The sequence below is a fragment of the Arachis ipaensis genome, chromosome B4, assembly GCF_059453495.1.
Source record: "Arachis ipaensis isolate K30076 ecotype BB chromosome B4, ASM5945349v1, whole genome shotgun sequence".
NCBI classification, from domain to species: Eukaryota; Viridiplantae; Streptophyta; class Magnoliopsida; order Fabales; family Fabaceae; genus Arachis; species Arachis ipaensis.
In genome coordinates, this window is record NC_142439.1 from 93,602,540 (window position 1) to 93,623,485 (window position 20,946).

At 35.6% G+C, this 20,946-nt stretch overlaps 1 long non-coding RNA gene across 4 annotated transcripts; it reads right to left on the reverse strand.

The window, feature by feature from the left end:
• Positions 1–7,153: 7,153 nt before the first annotated feature.
• LOC148568401 (uncharacterized) lies at positions 7,154–11,427 on the reverse strand. 4 transcript variants are annotated; one of them, XR_015881148.1, is made up of 7 exons: positions 10,899–11,427; positions 8,990–9,058; positions 8,748–8,877; positions 8,468–8,547; positions 8,254–8,331; positions 7,769–7,909; positions 7,154–7,637 (listed from the first exon to the last, which is right to left on the reverse strand). It is a non-coding gene; the product is annotated as an uncharacterized LOC148568401 (long non-coding RNA). The 4 variants fall into 4 exon arrangements; XR_015881149.1 differs by having other exon boundaries at positions 8,468–8,858; XR_015881146.1 differs by having other exon boundaries at positions 8,468–8,877.
• Positions 11,428–20,946: the final 9,519 nt, after the last annotated feature.

Sequence of the window (20,946 nt, forward strand, 5' to 3'; positions counted from 1 at the left end):
CCATAAATTATTCCAAGGACTAATGTGAGTCATATATAAATTTAGGAATCAAATTGAGTATTATCTCAAATAGAAAATGACGATAGAGGCCCTGAATCATTTTTCGACAAGCAACAGAGATAAAGAATAATAAGGTCAAGGTGAGAGTGGTTGTGGATGTGTGACGAGAGAAAGAACCACGGCGGTGATGAGTGGTGTTGCTGTTGTCAGTGGAAAAGAAACAGTTGACAGCAAATTAACGATACCGATGAAGAGAATGAAGATCTCTGAGATCCTACTATCGACAGTATTGTAGAGGTATTTTTTTAAGTAGAAAATTATTTTATATGTTATTTTTCTTTTTTTTTTTAATTAGAGAAAATTATTTATTTATGTTTAATCTACTTCTATAAGCAATTTTGGTTGATTTTTTATGAAATCTTCATCTCTTAGAAACAAGTAGTAATTAGATAATATGAAAATGTGGTTTCAAGAATTAGCAGGTGATAGGTAGAAAGAGGTTTTCAAACATTTCAATTATGAATTGTGTTTTAGTATGAAAAATATTCTAAATTTATGATGAATATGTGAATTATGATGTAGTATTTCATTGGTTAGCATCTAAATTTTTACTAAAAGATCTGTGCTTTTTTATTTTAATGGCATACCCTTTTGAACTATATATAACTGGAAACATATAGTTGGTAATTATAGTTTAAAAGGTTAATAAATTTTGAAAAAAAATTGTATTTTTTAATAGTGGAAAAGAAAATGAATTTTCGAAAGAGAATGAGCTTAATTTAATCCCAATAGCAAAGTTGATCTAATAAATGATTTTGACAGAGTGTACTAAGTAGAGGAAGGAGTGTTCCATCACCAAAAGTATCTCTTGAGGCTTGGGTCGAATTGGTGAATTAGCTCCAAAGAGGATCCACTTCTGAACGTAGATGTTCTGATTTGTCACTGCCAACCATAGCCCTTACCTCTACCATAAATACAAACAGACCTAGGATATTTTTCTTCACCACTGTTAACCAAACATGTATGTTTTTAAGGGAACGTTGATTTGTTCATCCAGTTCTTAGCACTTCTTTCAAATGTGTATGCTTGCTAATAGAGGATTGTAAGTATGAATGTATGATGCCTAATTACCTACTGAAACTATGCAAGGAGATAATGTTACTTTGCAAAAGGCATTAAATAAGATTAATAAGAATAGTCATCAATATGTAGTTGTACTTTTCTATTCATCATGATGTCCTTTATCTTAAATTTTTAAATCAATTTTTTCTATCTTGTCTTCTCTTTAACCTTCTATTTCCTATTATGGTAACTATGACTATGGGAATGAATGAGATTGGTTGTAGTTTAGAGTACGTTCAATTTAGAAAAAATTAACCCTGTATAGATTAGTTAAGACCCTAGGCTTGTATTCCTATGAAGTTGGAGATCAGAATTTCCTAGTAAAAGTCTTTGGGTTCTCACCTATTGTGGATTTGTTATTTTTCATATGTAGGATGCAACGCATCTAGCTGAAAGTACGAGATTTCAAGTGATGAAGCGAAGAGGATTGCTTTTGGAATTTTTATTTTGATTTTAGAATTCTCTCCCTTTTGAAACTTTATTGTATACTCTGTATATTCCTCTTAGAGGCTTTTACTTTGGAGAGATAGGTATTTTTATTTTGTAAAATTTCCCAGTGTTGTAATATTCCAGCCAACCTCTCTTCGCTGGTTGATACTAGTGACTATTAGCTATCTTTAGTTGAACTTATATATATATATATATATATATATTTATATAGTACTCTGCTTTTGTATACGACGTTTATTGTGTTAATACGTTTGTGTGTGATTAACGGCTACCAATTGTTTAAAGATTTTCTTTACAAGCTCCTAGTTATAATATTATCCTTCTATAATTATGTATGTATCTCCCTTCTAAGTGTCGTAATGCCTCGCCACTATTGATTTATGACTTAAGCGTAAAACTCTGTGTGGTAGGGTGTTACAGTATGGTATTCGAGCAGTTTGTCCTTGTAGAGCCTGAGGGATAGAATAATGATGCTTCTGGCATACTCTAAGTTGTGTTTATATGCAATTTTGGATGCCTGCTTGACAAATATAGCATAAATGTTCATGAGCATACTTTTGGCAATTCGAAGTACTAGACTTGAGATATTGAGACTGATCACCTTAATATCAATTATTTGGTATGGACAAGACCCAAATGGCATCTTGTGAACGTAGACAAGGTCGAGGACGAGGATAGAGAGGTGGTGAGGGAACCGTTCCGTTAGATAATCCATCTGATTTCTTGGCCGCTGTGGTGAATATGGCTACAACCATTAATGCTACTGTTGCTGCGACCAACCATAGGATGGGATAACAAGCTGAAAATGGCAATGAAGGTGGTAATGGACATGGTGGTGCAGATGACATTGTGATGCAGATGACATTGTGAGTACCATGGTGTCAATAAAGATGAGTAGCTTTCCCGAGTTGGTCAACAGGAGTCGAGTGGCGGGAGATTACTCGAGGAAGACTGTCATGGTAAGGAATGATCGCTGGGAGTTCCATAAAAAGGATAAAAGCAAGAATTGTTCGCCAAGGGGCAAAAACTTCAAGAAGAGTGGTTATACACCTCAACATTCCCAAGGTTGGAACAATTACAGAAAGAAAAACAACTACCAGGTAGGTCATGCAGGGCCGGGCTGGACCTATGGTTCAGGTGTGGGTTACCAGGACATATAGTTTAGGATTGTCCAAGTTCACACGGGGGTACTTAGGATATGGGTCGATCGCAACAACAAGGTCGAGTCTTCGCTATGACAACGAATGAGGCTGCTAGGTCTGACTCTCTGATATGAGGTAATTGTGAGATTGGTAACAAAACTTTTGTTTCTTTATATGATACCAGAGCAACACATTCATTCATAGATTTTGACAGGGTTGAGGAATTAAGGCTAAAAATGTTAGATTTAGTTTATGACTTGCATGTGTGATGAGTGGATAATTTATACCCTTTTTGGCATTGTTTTTACATAGTTTTTAGTATGTTTTAGTTACTTTTTATTATATTTTTATTAGTTTTTATGCAAAAATCACATTTCTGGACTTTACTATGAGTTTGTTTATTCTTCTGTGATTTTAGGTATTTTCTAGCTGAAATTGAGGGACCTGAGCAAAAATCTGATTCAGAGGCTGAAAAAGGACTGCAGATGCTGTTGGATTCTGACCCTCCTGCACTCGAAGTGAAATTTATGGAGCTACAAAAGCCCAATTGGCGTGCTCTCAATTGCGTTGGAAAATAGACATCTTGGGCTTTCCAGAAATATATAATAGTCTATACTTTGCCTGAGATTTGATGGCCCAAAATGGCGTTCAAATGCCCACCTCAGACCCTTTTCTGGAGTAAAACGCCAGAACTGGCACTAGAACTGGAGTTAAACGCCCAAACTGGCACCCAAACTGGCGTTTAACTCCAAGGATAGCCTATGCACGTGTAAATCTCAATGCTCAGCCCAAGCACACACCAAGTAGGCCCCGGAAGTGGATTTCTGCACTATCTGCACTTAGTTACTCATTTTCTGTAAACCTAAGTTACTAGTTTAGTATAAATAGCACTTTTTACTATTGTATTCAGAGACCTTCATCCAGTTTTCATACTTTGTCAACCCTTACCTCCTTGTACTCCAATAGGAATAACTTGAGCTACACAAATCCAATTGTCAAGATTTTAGTGGCATTGGAAAGCTAACTTTTAGAACTTTCTAACGATATATAATAGTATACACTTTTTCTCTAATTAATTTGTCCAAGATGGCGCCTAACTTGGGAGATCCCAAGTTAGGCGCCAAATGAATGAAAGCTACAAGTGGACACGGCCAATGTGGCGATTAACTTGGGATTTCCCAGGTTAGGCACCAGATGAAGCACAAGCACTCCATCACGCTGCCATAGTGGCATCTAACTTGGGATTTCCCAAGTTAGGCACCAATCATGAAGAAAGCAATGGTCCCCATGCAAAAAAGGAGTACTCGAAGATTGCCTCTATAATTTTAATTAAAACCTTTATCTTATTTACAAATAGAAAAAGATATTATTTAGTTTTAGAAAATATATTTTACATTAATTAGGATTAGATAAAAAAGAGAAAAGATTTAGCACTTCGGGCTCTCTTCTCTCTTACCTCATTCCGCAATTTACAGTTTTTTAGAATCCTTGTTTTCTCTTTAAACCATGAGCAACTAAACCTCCACTCTTAAGGTTAGGAGCTCTGTTTATTGTATGCATTGATACTATTATTTTTCTATTTGAATTAATATTTTGATTTCAATTTCAAGAATTTGTTTTCGTTCTTCATCTTATGACTCTGGGTGAAACAGAAGTATGAACCTTATTCTAATTGAGTTCTTGTAAACCTTGGAAAAGCAATTTACCTGACCAACAGCTTGAAAACGAATTCTCCTAAATCACTAATTATCTGGACTTAACGGGATATGTGACATATAATCCTCTTATATTTGGATAATTAGGGTTTCTGTGGCATATAAACTAGTTTTGAACTTAACCCTCTAATCGGAATCAAGTAACCAAGGAATTGGCGATTGATGAAGGTTTGAGGAGACTAAAAAGGTATAAGGAATTAGGGTTAGTCACATATAGTTTGCCATGAATTGAATCTTTCATGATTATAATAGTTGGTCAGAAAAGTAAGACCGAAAAATAAACATCTCTGAAACATTAACCGTTTTACTCATATATTTCACAACCCATTTACTGCTTGCTTTCTGATTTTCTAAATCTACTGTTTAATGTAATTGAGACCCAAATACTCTTTTCTACTTGTCTAAATAAGTAAATCATTCAATCATTGTTTCTTAGTCCATCAATCCTCGCCGGATCGACCCTCATTCACTTGAGGTACTACTTGGTACGACCCGGTGCACTTGCTGGTTAGTTTGTGGGTTATAAATTCTGCACCAAGTTTTTGGCGCCGTTGCCAGAGATTGACTGTGATTGACAACTACCTATTATTTGATTTCTTAGATTAGGCGTTTTTGCTATAGTTTTACTTCATTTATTTCTATAAATTTTTGAATTCAATCTAGTTTATTTTTATTTCGTAATTTTTGAAATTAAGTTTGGTGTTGCATCAGTTATTTGATTACTTAGATTAGATAATTTTTCTTTTTCAATTAGTTATCTTTTATTAATAAATTCTATTTTTATTTTCTTTTTCTTTTCCCTTTAGTTTCGTCCCCCCTCCCCTGTTTTTTCCTTCTTTTTCTTTTTATTTTATTATTTAGTTTTAATTTTAATTTTTCTTTAAAAAAAAAAACTAAAACCTTCGTTCTTCCTTTTTATTTTTTTTAATTTTCGTTTTTTTATTTTTTTCAATAATTCAATTTATTCTCTTTATTTTATTTTTCTTTTATTTTGTTTTCCTTTATATTTTATTTTATTTTCATTTTTTTATTTTTATTTTTCTTTATTTTATTTCTTTTGAATATATATATATATATATATATATATATATATATTTAAAAAAATGAAAATAAAATTTTTTCTGTTCTTTCTTCTTTGCTTTTTTGTTTACCACATGGTGCGTTTAATTCTGTTTGGTATTTTTTGCTAAGAAAAAATAATGGAGAAAAATTACATGTGTTACTACTCACACCTAGTGAGTGATTCATATTATTGTGGTTGACAGAACTACCCGAATTCTGGTTGGAAAAGTCAAGACCAAAGAAACTTCAATGCTCCATGTTCCATCTATCAAGAACCACCATCTCCATATTCATACTAAGAACCACCATCTCCATATTCATACCAAGATCCATCATTCCCTTTTTATTCGTATCAAGAGCCACCATATCCTTATTCATACGAAGAATCATCTTCTTTTTACTCATATCAAGATCCACCATCTCCTTATTCATATCAAGAACCATCTGCTCTTGAGCTTGTCATGAAAGAATGCATACATGAAATAAGGATGAGTTTCAAAAATATAGAGAAATATGTGAAGTTGATTATCAAGCCCCAGGAAGAGGAACAAGCAAATTCCTTCCCAAGAGATATAATGCAAGATCTTATGGAAGAAAGTGAGGAAATCAATCAAAGGAGTTCATAATCCAGTGAATTAGAGAACTCTCGACCCTCACACATGGAAGAAGAGGAAGATGCAAAAACAAAGGAGAAAGCTGCACAAACAAAGGAGGAAGCCATCCACACTCCATGTTGCACATTCCAATAATTCCTGAGGAAGCCATACAAGTCCCTTTAATTCTATGCATGCAAGCTCCTGAGAAGAAAAATCTGAATGCACTGCCCACATTTGAATTGAAGTCTTCTCCCCCAACACTTGAATATGCTTTCCTTGGTCTTAATGAATCAGAGAGTTGTATGGGAGTTACTTTTTGGTGGGTATCATTTCTCTCCTCATGTCCACTAAAGTCATTTCTCTTAACTAACTGGAAGAAGAGGAAGAAAAATCAACAATTAGTTGTCAAGCTAGTGACATTAAAGAAGCGCTTGTTGGGAGGCAATCCAACTACTAGTATCCTTGGTTTTACAGTTACTTTGGTTTTAATTTTATAATTATTTTGATTTTGGCATTACACTACAAGAAAACAAGCTTTTTGCTACGCTTTTAAAGTGTGGCAAAAAGTCCAAAAAAGAGTAGCGATAGCTTTTTGCCACGCCTTTTGAGCTACCGGCACGCTTTTGAAAGTGTCACATCTACAAAGGTGCCGATTGCTCTATCGTCACGCTTCTGGTGATCTATCGCCATGCTTTTTTTTACCACGCTTTTAAAGATCGCTAGATGTGTCAAATATGGCTACGCTTTTAAAGCGTGCCAATAGCATGACATATGGCTACGCTTTAAAAGAGTGCCAATAGCAAAATATGGCTACGCTTTTAAAGCGTGCCAATAGCATGACATATGGCTACGCTTTTAAAGCGTGCCAATAGCGTGAGTTACAGCGACGCTTATAAAGCGTGGCTGTTGATGATACTGTACATTATGGCTATACTTAGAGAGAGAGAGAGAGAGAGAGAGAGAGAGAGAGAGAGAGAGAGATCAAAGCCTAAACTTGTCGGTTTTCATTAGAATAAGCTTGCTTTTGAATGAAACATGACTAGACAAAATTCCTTATATCATCAAATTGAAATAATCTTCCCATGACATAATTTTAAAATTTTCATGATATATTCTATTCATACAAGAAATCAAAGCTTTATGGAGAATCACGATAAAACTAAGGGACATAGTCCCAGCCTTAAAATTATCTAACAACAAATGACAAAACTTCGATTGGTGCAAAATTTGCCTAACTATGTATTGCAATTCTATTCATTATCCTGCTTTAGCTTTCTCTTCTACTTTCTTCACTGGTCTCGCAAACCTGAAGCAACATTCCGAAAATTTAGAACATGCTAGAGCCAATGATCTAATTAATAAATAACTAGAAAAGAAGAAAAGATATCATATATTTTCAGAATGAAGATTATGTTTCTTCTCCTCTTTTATTTTTCTTTTCCAATTTTCTATATTTCTCTATTTTCCAGCGAAATCCTTGGCATCCATGGGCACCTATGGGGAGAAAAAGGAGCAAAAGCAAGAACAAAACAAACAAAAAACATAGGCTCCTGCAATATGAAACATTTGAGAAGAATTAAATAAACTGGAAATAATATATATATATATATATATATATATATATATATATATATATATATATATATATATATCTTTTCAGGTATATATAAAGGAATCAGACCTGTTGCAATGTCTTCAATTGTTTAGAACTGGCTTTCATTTGCTTGTGTTTGTTTAATTGTTCCTCCTCACTGTCATCATTTTTAGTAACTAATTCAACTGAATTAGCATTTCAATTAAACCAGTTTTTCTCAGCTTTCACCTAAAATAGCAAAGAGAAATAGAATTTGAAAACACAATTAACCATATCCACTCAGCACAAAGGAGCAATAAAGCAAAACAGAATTTTAAGTCAAACCTGAAAAGCAAGAAAATACATGAGACTGGAAGTCTGTTACTAGAAATTACTATGTACATTTGTAAAGATGCAATAAGGAAAACCTCTTGTATATGGAGGTTACCTCAAGCAAATTACATTCAAAACCATTTCAAATCATAAACAAAAAAATGATAAATTCCAAGCACACTTGACACTAACATTGGTTGCATGAAAAAAATGCCAAAATGTTATATAATTCAATATATTGTATAGCTGAATCCTAATACCTGTGAATCCTTTGGTGTTATTTTGTCAATTTGGTGTGCAAGAGACAATCGTTTTAAAACCTTTGGCATGTATGAGTTCTGTAAAGGAAACCGCTGAAAATTGTCATGTACATAACAAGATAATGATAATGACAATCACTAAATTCTACAAAAATGAAAATCACAAGAGCAGTTCTTCTCATAATCACAAGAGAGGAAAGTTTGAGTGTACAACCTACAACAAGATCTTTCATTCATACCAAGCTCTTGGGGGTCATTGAGCAAGTCACAAGAACATCAAAGGTTGCTCTTTTGCTTCAAGGAATAATAATGATCAGAGAAGTGAAAACAACATTGAGTTTGAAAATAACAAACAGCAGTTACAATGCCGATATATAATAGGGGAGATGTCTATACAACATTTTGGCTGACTAATATAGGCAAGATGCTGAAGTTCTATGAGAGCAAAATAATGAATTAATGACCAATTTGATTGAGAATGAGGGAAGACTAACCAATATTATTTTGTTGACTTTTAATTCCACTTTCTACTTGGATCCTTGGCTCTCCACCAGAACTCCTTGCACCCAAATAGACGCACCAGTCGTAATCAAACCAGATTCAACCTAATAATAAGCTCCAGATCTTGAAAATAGACAGATAAAAAGCTATAAATCGCACCGATGAACTTAAAATACACCGACTTTCATGATAGGGATGAGTGACCACCGGCCAGAGTTTCAGGAAAGAAGCATACCTGATCATAACCTTCTGCTCCCAAATCCATCACACATTGCATATTAGAAAAGCAGGAACCATCTTTAATCTGGATAAAACAAACAATATGCTCAGTCGAATTAAAGGCAGAAAAATTCTACAATAGGGTTATTAACTTATTGGCCATAGACCGGGACAATAACCCTATGAAATAAAGGCGGAAAAATTCTACAATAGTTCCAATCAACCAAAACAGCAAAGACAAAAAGAGAAGCTGGTTTCACACAGCTTACCAAACTTTATAGAAAACAACTAAAAGGCTTCATATTAAAGATAAAAGACGAGGATGAACTGTAACATGTCCACTCACACACCAACCCATTATAAAACCTTAAACACCAAGAAAAATTCCAAGCCAAACACCACAAACAACATAAATTAAGCTCACCCAAAAAAAAGAATATTTTTTTTCAAAATAATAATTATAATAATTTAAAGGGCCAGTTAATTACTTCAACTCAGTGTCATAGAATAATTGATAAAACCCAGTTCCAAAATTAAAGCAAACAGCAGAAAATGCCACTCAGAAAACATAACAACTCAGAGAATCACAGAGAAAGTTACAAACTTTGGTGAATTAACACACACCTGAAATACTGAAAACAAAAAAAATAAAGAAGCAATGCTATGAATGCATTAGGAATTTCACTTGAAAAAGGGGAAATAAAAGAATAGGAAACATTACTGACATTTATGTAGAGAATGAGGATCAAAACTGAAAAGGGTCACAAACAGGGTTTGAGTGACTGTATGATGAAGAGCAAGCTTAGTGTTGCAACAGTTTCATGGAGCAAAATTAAGGAGCGGTAACAGAAGTAGCAGAGAGGAGAGTGTGTGTAAAAGTGAAGTGAGTGAGTGAAAACACAGAAACAGGGAAACAAAGACATTAACTACATAAGAAGATGAGTGAGAAGAAATGCAAAATTCAGAAATATATATTATTATTATGAAGTCATGAAATAAAAAATAAGTGAACATAGACCGGGACAAGAACCTAGCCTTTAAAATTGGCCAAATCCCTTAAGCATATTTAGTACTATGATGGTCACTTCACTAGTATTTTAAGGCACAAAAAATAACATTAGTTCTATGCCATTGAAGAAATATTAAACCAAATATAATATTGATAATGACAATCAACAAAGAATTAAATAGCAAGTATTTTCTTCTTTCATCGCTGTCTTAGTTCCTTAAAACTCTCTGGTTTGCTCATCAATTTTACAGTTATAAACTAAAGTCATTAAGAGAGATGAAAATCTGTTTGGTTAAGAAGGTAAAAACAATACATATTTAAGCTATATAAGTAACAAGGATCAAATTCTTTGTAACATTAGATGCATATTTAAACCAAATGCCTATTTCTGCTATTGACTGCTAGGAAAGAGTTAAAATAATAGTATTAATTTGGTTTCAACTTTTAATAGGCATGCAGATTTTCAATTTTCTTCTGAGTTTTATAAAAATGATTTGTAGCATGCTCTATGGATTATAATTAGCCAAACTTCAAAGATTTAGAGTTGTATTACTAATTATGATATAAATGAAACACTCGTATATGAAATAACATCAAATAGCGTGCTATGGTGAATCATAATAGATGCAGTGAAAAATCAAGACCCAAAAATCAAAGAACAGAATCAACTCATGTACAGAATAGGACAACATAGAAGCATTAAAAAATCATAACAAAAATCAAGAATCAAGAATAGCAACCAAGAGAATACTAGATAATTGCAGAAAATATGCCAACCAAGAATCAAGAACAAATTAAAAATCATAACTAAAATTAAGAACTAAAATACTTAGGAACAAACCAGAATTAACTCAAGAACAAAACAAAAAAACAAATAGAAGCAGTGAAAAATCAGACAAAAAAATCAAGAACTAACTTGAGTCAGAGGCTCCATTCTTGATGATGCGGACAGAGAGTGGCAGAGTGTAGGGATGAGTGGAGGAAAACGCGGTGGCTGCCAGAAAGGGAGAGGCACTGGACAACAACGGCTGGCCGGGGCTCGATGACGGAGGGCGAAGGGACTCGACGCGATGGTGCAAGGGATGAAGATGCTGCTACCTACTGGCTCGATAACGTAGCAAAAAATGGAAAGGGGTTATAGGGTTTGCAGCGATGGAGGGGAGCAACGGCGGAGGGAGCATCGACGGCGGGTTTGCGACGGCAAGTGAGCGGAGGGAGTCATTGCCAGAGAGAGTCACCACAGAAGGAGGGTTAGGGATGCCAGAAGAGGGATTGCCGGCAGAGGTGTGCCGGCAAGTGAGCGTAGTGACATTCTTCACGGTGTGTTGTCAGAGTATCGTCGTTGCGGTGAGGGTGAGGCACAATGAAGAGAGGGTTAGGGTTATCACCACTGAAGGAGTTGGGGCTTTTGAAGGAGGAGTTAGGGCTTACGGCGGGTCTTTGAATGAAGAAGGAGCGAGAAAGAGACATTTTAATTTGAAGAGTACGAGCGTTTTTAAATTTATTTTTTTTGGGGGGAACCTTTTGGCTACGCTTTTGAAGCGTGCCAAAAGGCTTGTAGAAAACGGCTACGCTTTTCAAACAACACGATAATAAAACCCTGTTACCACACTTTAAAAGCGTGCTGGTTTCTCTCTACGGCTACGCTTTTTTAGCGTGGCAAAAAAATGTGGCCAAATCTCGTATGAATTGCCACCTCCATAAAAAGCGTGGCCATTAACCCTTTTCACAACACTTTTAAAGCGTAGCAAAAAAAAGTGGCCAAATCTCTATTCAATCGCCACGCTCATAAAAGCGTGGCCATATACCACTTTTGGCCACGCTTTTAAAGCGTAGAAAAAAAAGCGTGGCCATAGACCTTTTTTCTTGTAGTGTTATAGTTATTTTAGTTTTGGTTTTAAATTACTATATCTCAATTTTTTAGAATTTTTCTTGTTTTACATGTGTTTTGGTCATGCAGAGTGATTAGAACAGGAACAAGAGAAATTAAAAGGAATTTTTGACATCCTAGAGTTTTGCTTTGCTTGGGGACAAATAAACTTTTAAGTTTGGTGTTATAGAGCGCGCTCTCTGTTTATCTCACCATTAAGGGCACCAAGGGGAGGTGAATCATCTTCACAGAGGAGCACAGGCTGAGGAATGAGATGTCCACCAGGATAACTGAGGTGGTTGAGTCTCTTTCATTCTACTTCTTCTTCCATTTTTATTTTGTTATATTCCTATTTTCTGTTGCTTTAATTGCCTGCATGATCTTTAGTATTTTTAGTTCTTAGGTTTTAGATTTTAAATTGAAAGGATGTCTCATATGCCGCTCACTAAGCTTGAATTTAAAAGGAAAAAGAAAAGAAATGATGTATTGCATGAGAAATTGAGTTTATATTTAAGAGTAGTCTTATTTACTTAGATGTGGTGGTATTATCTGTGATTCTGAATGCATGATATGAACAATGCATATTGATGGATAATTTGGAAAACGAATTCCAAACACGAAAAACTCACCGGCAAGTGTACCGGGTCGCATCAAGTAATAATAACTCACGTGAGTGAGGTCGATCCCACAGGGATTGAAGGATTGAGCAATTTTAGTTTAGTGGTTGATTTAGTCAAGCAAACAGAAGTTAATTTGAGTGAATTTGTGTTTGACAAGAATTAAATTGCATAGAATGTAAAAGGGAATTGGTAATTTGTAGGAAATTAAAGAGAACAGAAAATAAAGTGCTGAATCTTAAAGAACAAGAAATTAAATGGCATAAACTTAAAGTGCAAGAACTGTAAATTGCAGAAACTTAAAGTGCAAGAAATATAAATTACTTGAATTATAAGGGGAATTGGGCGTTTGATTTGTAGAAATTAAACACGGAAAAGTAAAATTCAACAAACAGAAATGTAAAAGATGGATTCAATTAAACCGGATCTTAGATGAAAATGAAAATAAGCTTGGTGTAGCAATGAAACAAGGAAATTAAAATTGAAAGCTGTAGATCTCAGGACCCAAGAGACTAGATAACCAAGTCTAGATCTCAATGCCTTCCTAGATCCAAATTTAGAATTCAATTGCAAGAAAAGTAAAGATCAAGCAGTAGAAGAAGCAAAACCAAATTCAATTTCCAAAAGTTGCAATAAAGTGAGACAGAGAGATCTCAAGGTGAGATTGAGACAGAATTTTCTCAATTCTTCAACCCAAGATTCAAGACAAGTGTAAATGAAATTGAAAATAAGAAAACTAAGAGGAAGAGAATTCAATTCCCCTTCCCCAAGACTCAGAATCTCAAAATAACTCCTAACCAAAAGCTCTCCAAAACTACTCAGAAAACTAAAAGGAAAAGCTCTCCCGAAAACTTAAATTCTAAGCTATTTATACACTCTCTTCAAATGATCTTCAAGCCTTGAATTGGGCCCTTGCTCTTGATGGAATTGGGTTGACAGAAGCCTGTATTGATTGCCCTTGGAGTTGGAAAGAAACCCACTTGTGAACCGGGTCAAAACCGGGCCATGAACTATTAAAGCTTGAGTCAAAGTTTGAGGCAAACTTTGACTCAAGCTTTTTGTAGCAGATTGCCTCCCGTGCTGTCATCCACGTTTGGCTCAAAGTTTGAGGTCAAACTTGAGCTCAAACGTGGATCCTCCCTTGCATGTCCTTTGGCCAACGTTTGGCCCAACGTTTGAGGCAAACGTTGGCGCAAACGTGGCTCAATCAAACCTTCAATCAGGGACTCTTCTTCATACTCAAATGGCGCCAACGTTTGACTCAAAGTTTGAGGCAAACGTTGGCGCAAGCTTTTTGCTCCCTGGGTGTTCTTTTTGTGGCGCCAACGTTTGACTCAAAGTTTGAGGCAAACGTTGGCGCAAGCTTTTTGCTCCCTGGTTCTTTCTTCTTTTGCTCTGAGGGTGCCAACGTTTGACCTCAAGTTTGAGGCAAACGTTGGCACAAACTTTTGATGCCTCCTGGGTGAATTCAAGCTCTTCCTCACGTTTGAGCTAAAGTTTGAGGCAAACGTTGGCGCAAACTTTTGATGCCTCCTGGGTGAATTCATGCTCTTCCTCACGTTTGAGCTAAAGTTTGAGGCAAACTTTGGCTCAAGCTTTTTGTCCTCTCTTGCTCTTTGCCATTCCTTCTTTCTTAAAATCTCTTCAAAGCGCTTTTCACCTATCATCAATCAATCAAAAACATCAAAGCTATGCTCAAAATCATGAGATTGTTTCTCTTTCATAATATATGATAATTATAGCAAAAAATCTCATGAAAATGCATTAATTTATCCATGGTTGATTGAATCAAAGGAAACATGAAATTCTACCCAATTGGCTTACTTATGGCTCAAGAAAGTGCATAAAATCTATTGAAAACAAAAGAAAAAGACTAGTGAAACTAGGCTAAGATGACTTGTCATCACAACACCAAACTTAAAGCTTGCTTGTCCCCAAGCAAGAAAGGAATTATTGAGAAGAAAGAATGAAATGGGAGAGGATGTTTATGTTAGCAGAGTATTATTGGTAGCTCATGGGGTTTTATGTAGATATGTAAATACTCACTTCTTATTGACATTTAGGCCTAGAAAGCCTCCTCCAAGCATCAAGTAACACACTGCTATGACCTCTCATTATTCCTTTGTCCATGATTATTATTATTATTTTTTTCTATAAGCTCTAGTTCAGTGTCATGTGTAACAAGATCTTTTCTTTATTTATGCTTGACACATTATTCACTATAGACACTTGGCTCATATTTCTTCTTAGAACATTGATGCCCAACACCTCTTTGGGTTACTAAATGCCTTGTAGTTAGGTTGCTCTTGATAGTGGATTTTCAGTTGATAATCCCGGGTTAGTTAACCCAAGTTACCAAGTGTTGATGCACTCCAAAGAACTTAATAATCCAAGCAGATCCTAGTACAAAGTCACCACAGGCATATATTCTAAGGTTCAAGCTATTGGTGTCTAGCTTTATTCTTTTTTTTCTCTTTTGTTTTCTTTACTGCCACTTTTGGCTTTTCTTATTCTACTTAATTTTTTTTTCTTTTCAACCAAGGACTTTTTATTTTTGAGATTCATAGACAGTGAACTAGTTTACACTTAGAAAGAAGATAATCTATTCCTATTATTTATTAAAAGTGAGCTATCATACAATCACACATACATACCACCACTTACTATTATTGTACTTCCAGCTAACAAAGAACTATCTTATTTCACATTCCAAACATTTCTTTTATTGAATTAAAGATGCAGGGGACAAAGCATGCATTTAGTTAAGTGAAAGTAAACACACAAGCACACACTTAGACTAGCTTACTTATTGCAAAAAGTGATTCTACTTGTACTAAATGAACACTTTAGTAAGACATAAATCAAAGCATTTCTCAACAGCAAGAGTTAAGTATGGATACAACCTATTGATTTGCAGTTCTTTTGTCCTTCCTTCTGTTGTGCTCCTTTTGAGTTATGATGCATAATGTCTTCAAATGGTGGTTAGTTCCCTGCATAATTCTCAAAAGTTGCTTGCTTCTCAAGCCCTTAGGTGGCTGGTTAGTATGCATGAATTGAGTGTGGCTTTTGGATTTAATTTGGTGTGGAAACACTAAACTTAATTCCTTGCCACTGTCTCTAATGCAACAGGTTGTACATTTATGAATTCTTTTGGCCTTGCTAAAGGTTATGGAACCAAAACTAAAAAGTAATTAAATGGTTGAATAGTTTGTCTGATTGCTTGGAGCTAGCATTATGCAGGAGGTGAGAGTATGCTTTTAAATAAGATTTTGGTGGAACACCAAACGTAGAATCCTTCATTCTCCCCTAAATTATTTTGGTGTGCAACACCAAACTTAGCTCCTTGCAATACATACTTAATTATTCAACATTTTTATTGAAAAAGCTATGAAAAGAAAACTACCTCAGGTTGGGTTGCCTCCCAACAAGCGCTTCTTTATTGTCACTAGCTTGACATCCTCCATTCTTTGATCATGGAGGTTGAAAATCCTGTTGCCTTTGATTTTCTCCTCTCACTATGGACTTCCTTCCGGTCTCCTCCATTTCTTGGTGCCCTTCTTCAGAAATTCCAGAGGTGGAGAACTCTCTCCTGGTTTATGTCATACAACCAAAATAGCAAAGATACACAGAGCACTCTGTAGCTTGAATGCAGTGAGAGTTAGTAGAGACAAAGTCTCAAACAGTTAGTGTGCAAGTTAGAAATAAAGAAAATGAGCAAAAACAAAGAAAAAGTGCTTAATCTAGACCACCACTTCACTTAATCATTGTCAATCTATTTCAATCCCCGGCAACGGCGCCAAAAACTTGATGTGTATTTTTGGAAAACGGATTTCCAAACACCTAAAACTCACCGGCAAGTGTACCGGGTCGCATCAAGTAATAATAACTCACGTGAGTGAGGTCGATCCCATAGGGATTGAAGGATTGAGCAATTTTAGTTTAGTGGTTGATTTAGTCAAGCAAACAGAAGTTGATTTGAGTGAATTTGTGTTTGACAAGAATTAAATTGCATAGAATGTAAAAGGGAATGGGTAATTTGCAGGAAATTAAAGAGAACAAAAAATAAAGTGCTGAATCTTAAAGAACAAGAAATTAAATGGCAGAAACTTAAAGTGCAAGAACTGTAAATTGCAGAAACTTAAAGTGCAAGAAATATAAATTGCTTGAATTATAAGGGGAATTGGGCGTTTGATTTGCAGAAATTAAACACGGAAAAGTAAAATTCAACAAACAGAAATGTAAAAGATGGATTCAATTAAACCGGATCTTAGATGAAAATGAAAATAAGCTTGGTGTAGCAATGAAACAAGGAAATTAAAATTGAAAGCTGTAGATCTCAGGACCCAAGAGACTAGATAACCAAGTCTAGATCTCAATGCCTTCCTAGATCCAAATTTAGAATTCAATTGCAAGAAAAGTAAAGATCAAGTGGTAGAAGAAGCAAAACTAAATTCAATTTCCAAAAGTTGCAGTAAAGTGAGACAGAGAGATCTCAAGGTGAGATTGAGATAGAATTTCCTCAATTCTACAACCCAAGATTCAAGACAAGTGTAAATAAAATTGAAAATAAGAAAACTAAGAGGAAGAGAATTCAATTTCCCTTCCCCAAGACTTAGAATATCAAAATAACTCCTAACCAAAAGCTCTCCAAAACTACTCAGCAAAACTAAAAGGAAAAGCTCTCCCGAAAACTTAAATTCTAAGCTATTTATACACTCTCTTCAAATGATCTTCAAGCCTTGAATTGGGCCCTTGCTCTTGATGGAAGTGGGTTGACAGAAGCCTCTGTTGATTGCCCTTGGTGTTGGAAAGAAACCCACTTGTGAACCGGGTCAAAACCGGGCCATGAACTATTGAAGCTTGAGTCAAAGTTTGAGGCAAACTTTGACTCAAGCTTTTTGTAGCAGATTGCCTCCCGTGCTGTCATCCACGTTTGGCTCAAAGTTTGAGGTCAAACTTGAGCTCAAACGTGGATCCTCCCTTGCATGTCCTTTGGCCAACGTTTGGCCCAACGTTTGAGGCAAACGTTGGCGCAAACGTGGCTCAATCAAACCTTCAATCAGGGACTCTTCTTCATACTCAAATGGTGCCAATGTTTGACCTAAAGTTTGAGGCAAACGTTGGCGCAAGCTTTTTGCTCCCTGGGTGTTCTTTTTGTGGTGCCAACATTTGACTCAAAGTTTGAGGCAAACGTTGGTGCAAGCTTTTTGCTCCCTGGGTCTTTCTTCTTTTGCTCTGAGGGTGCCAACGTTTGACCTCAAGTTTGAGGCAAACGTTGGCGCAAACTTTTGATGTCTCCAGGGTGAAGTCAAGCTCTTCCTCACGTTTGAGCTAAAGTTTGAGGCAAACTTTGGCTCAAACTTTTTGTCCTCTCTTGCTCTTTGCCATTCCTTCTTTCTTCAACTCTCTTCAAAGCTCTTTTCACCTATCATCAATCAATCAAAAACATCAAAGCTATGCTCAAAATCATGAGATTGTTTCTCTTTCATAATATATGACAATTATAGCACAAAATCTCATGAAAATGCATTAATTTATCCATGGTTGATTGAATCAAAGGAAACATGAAATTCTACCCAATTGGCTTACTTATGGCTCAAGAAAGTGCATAAAATCTATTGAAAATAAAAGAAAAAGACTAGTGAAACTAGGCTAAGATGACTTGTCATCACAACAACAAACTTAAAGCTTGCTTGTCCCAAAGCAAGAAAAGAATTATGCTCAAAGGTTCTTTAAATCAGAATGGATTTAAAGAATACATGTGCTATCCTGTGAGTGAAGTGATTAAGTGACAGTGGGGTGAACTCTAAATTATATGCTCATGCAAGGGCTTCAATGTTTACTAGTCCCCACATATTGGAAGTCTTAGGTCTTAGGATTTTCATCCAAATGGTATCATGGATATCTCTTTATATGTAATCACCTTGATGCAGCTTATAGTTTCTGTGCTTTGGCCTTGACTCTAAGTGTCATGTCTCAAAGCGGCTCTTTAGATAAGCTTTCAATCAATACTCCTAAACCAGTTGGTTTTAAGGTATTAGGTGTTAAAGCACCCCTAAGGATTTACTTGCTCAAGCCTCTTTCTTTGACACAATTCGACCACAAGGATTTACTAGGATAACAACTCTTTGAATTTTTGTTTTCTTCTTTCTTTTCTGCCTAGTAATTGATGCTCAGAGCCTTGGGCCATGTTCTTTCTTTTCTTTTCTTTTTTTTTTTGCTGCTTCCTGGATCAATAAATGTTTGAGAATCTCTACAATACTTCTTTGAACTCTATGTCCTGCCTATGAGCTCCCATGCAAGTTTTCATAAGCATGCAACCTCAATGCATAATCATATAACTAGAACCACCACTTCTCCTAATCTTTTGCTTGCCTCAAAATTGTTTAATTCCTCAATCCTTCTTTTCAAAGAACTTTCATGTAATGCATTTTTGAAATATTGAGTGCAAACAAGCTTGGAGAGTACAGGGTTGTAAATGATCAAGCATCTTGATTATTGAATTGTAGAAAAACTATACTAGACAGAAGGACAGATAGGGGTATAATATCACTTTCAATCATAGCAGTGATGCAAACTAATCACTTAACAATACAACCTTTTGAAGTTTTCTTGCTTTACTCCTCATCATCATCATTGCTGGTCTTCACATTCCTTTCTCTTTGATTGATGATGCTTAATTTCTCCAGAAGCTTGTATGATGCTCTGTAGTGATATTGAAAGTTGCTTGTTCCCCAAGCACTTGAAAAATGGTTAGCATGCATGAATTATTTGTGGGCTTTTGAACTTACTTTGGTGTGGGAACACCAAACTTAGTACCTTGCCAATGGTTCTCATGCATCAAATTGACCATATGTGGAACTCTTTTTCTTTGCTAACGGTAATAAGACTAAAAAAAACTAGAAAACAGACATTGGTTAAGTAATTTCTCTGCTTGCTTGGATCTAGCAACCATTTATGCAGAAGGTGAGAATGTGTTTTTAAAGGAGATTTTTGGTGGAACACCAAACTTAGCATTCTTCATTCTCCCTTAAATTGTTTTGGTGTGCAACACCAAACTTAGCTCCTTACAATATAGAGAAAGTTACTTAGCCTTTTTATTAAATGGAAAGAAAACTACCTCAGGTTGGATTGCCGCCCAACAAGCGCTTCTTTATTGTCACTAGCTTGACATCCTCCATTCTTTGATCATGGAGGTTGAAAATCCTGTTGCCTTTGATTTTCTCCTCTCACTATGGACTTCCTTCCGGTCTCCTCCATTTCTTGGTGCCCTTCTTCAGAAATTCCAGAGGTGGAGAACTCTCTCCTGGTTTATGTCATACAACCAAAATAGCAAAGATACACAGAGCACTCTGTAGCTTGAATGCAGTGAGAGTTAGTAGAGACAAAGTCTCAAACAGTTAGTGTGCAAGTTAGAAATAAAGAAAATGAGCAAAAACAAAGAAAAAGTGCTTAATCTAGACCACCACTTCACTTAATCATTGTCAATATATTTCAATCCCCGGCAACGGCGCCAAAAACTTGATGTGTGGAAAATGATCCAACACAAAACTCACCGGCAAGTGTATCGGGTCACATCAAGTAATAATAACTCACGTGAGTGAGGTCGATCCCACAGGGATTGAAGGATTGAGCAATTTTAGTTTAGTGGTTGATTTAGTCAAGCAAACAGAAGTTGATTTGAGTGAATTTGTGTTCAACAAGAATTAAATTGCATAGAATGTAAAAGGGAATGGGTAATTTGCAGGAAATTAAAGAGAACAGAAAACAAAAGTGCTGAATCTTAAAGAACAAGAAATTAAATGGCAGAAACTTAGAACGCAAGAAATGTAAATTGCAGAATCTTAGAGTGCAAGAAACGTAAATGGCTTGAATTGTAAATGGGTCAGGGATGTGGGATTGCAAAAATTAAACAAAAGAACAGTAAATCTCAACACATAGAAGAGTAGAAGATGACTTGAATTGAACCGGATCTAAAATGAAAATGAAAATAACCTTGGTGTAGCAATGAAACAAGGAAATTGAAATTGAAAGATGTAGATCTCAGGGCTCAAGAGACTAGATAACCAAGTCTAGATCTCAAAGTCTTCCTAGATCCAAATTGGGAATTCAATTGCAAGAAAAGTAAAGATCCGGCAGTAGAAGAAAAGAAGTGAAATCGCAAATTCTCGATGATGCAGTAAATCAAAACGGAAAGAGATCTCAAGGTGAGATTGAGACAGAATTTCCTCAATTCTTCAACCCAAGATTCAAGACAAGTGTAAATGAAATTGAAAACAAGAAAACTAAGAGGAAGAGAACTCAATTCTCCTTCCCCAAGACTCAGAATCTCAAAATAACTCTTAACCAAAAGCTCTCCAAAACTACCCAGCAAAACTAAAAGAAAAGCTCTCTGAAAACTTAAATTCTAAGCTATTTATACACTCTCTTCAAATGATCTTCAAGCCTTGAATTGGGCCCTTGCTCTTGATGGAATT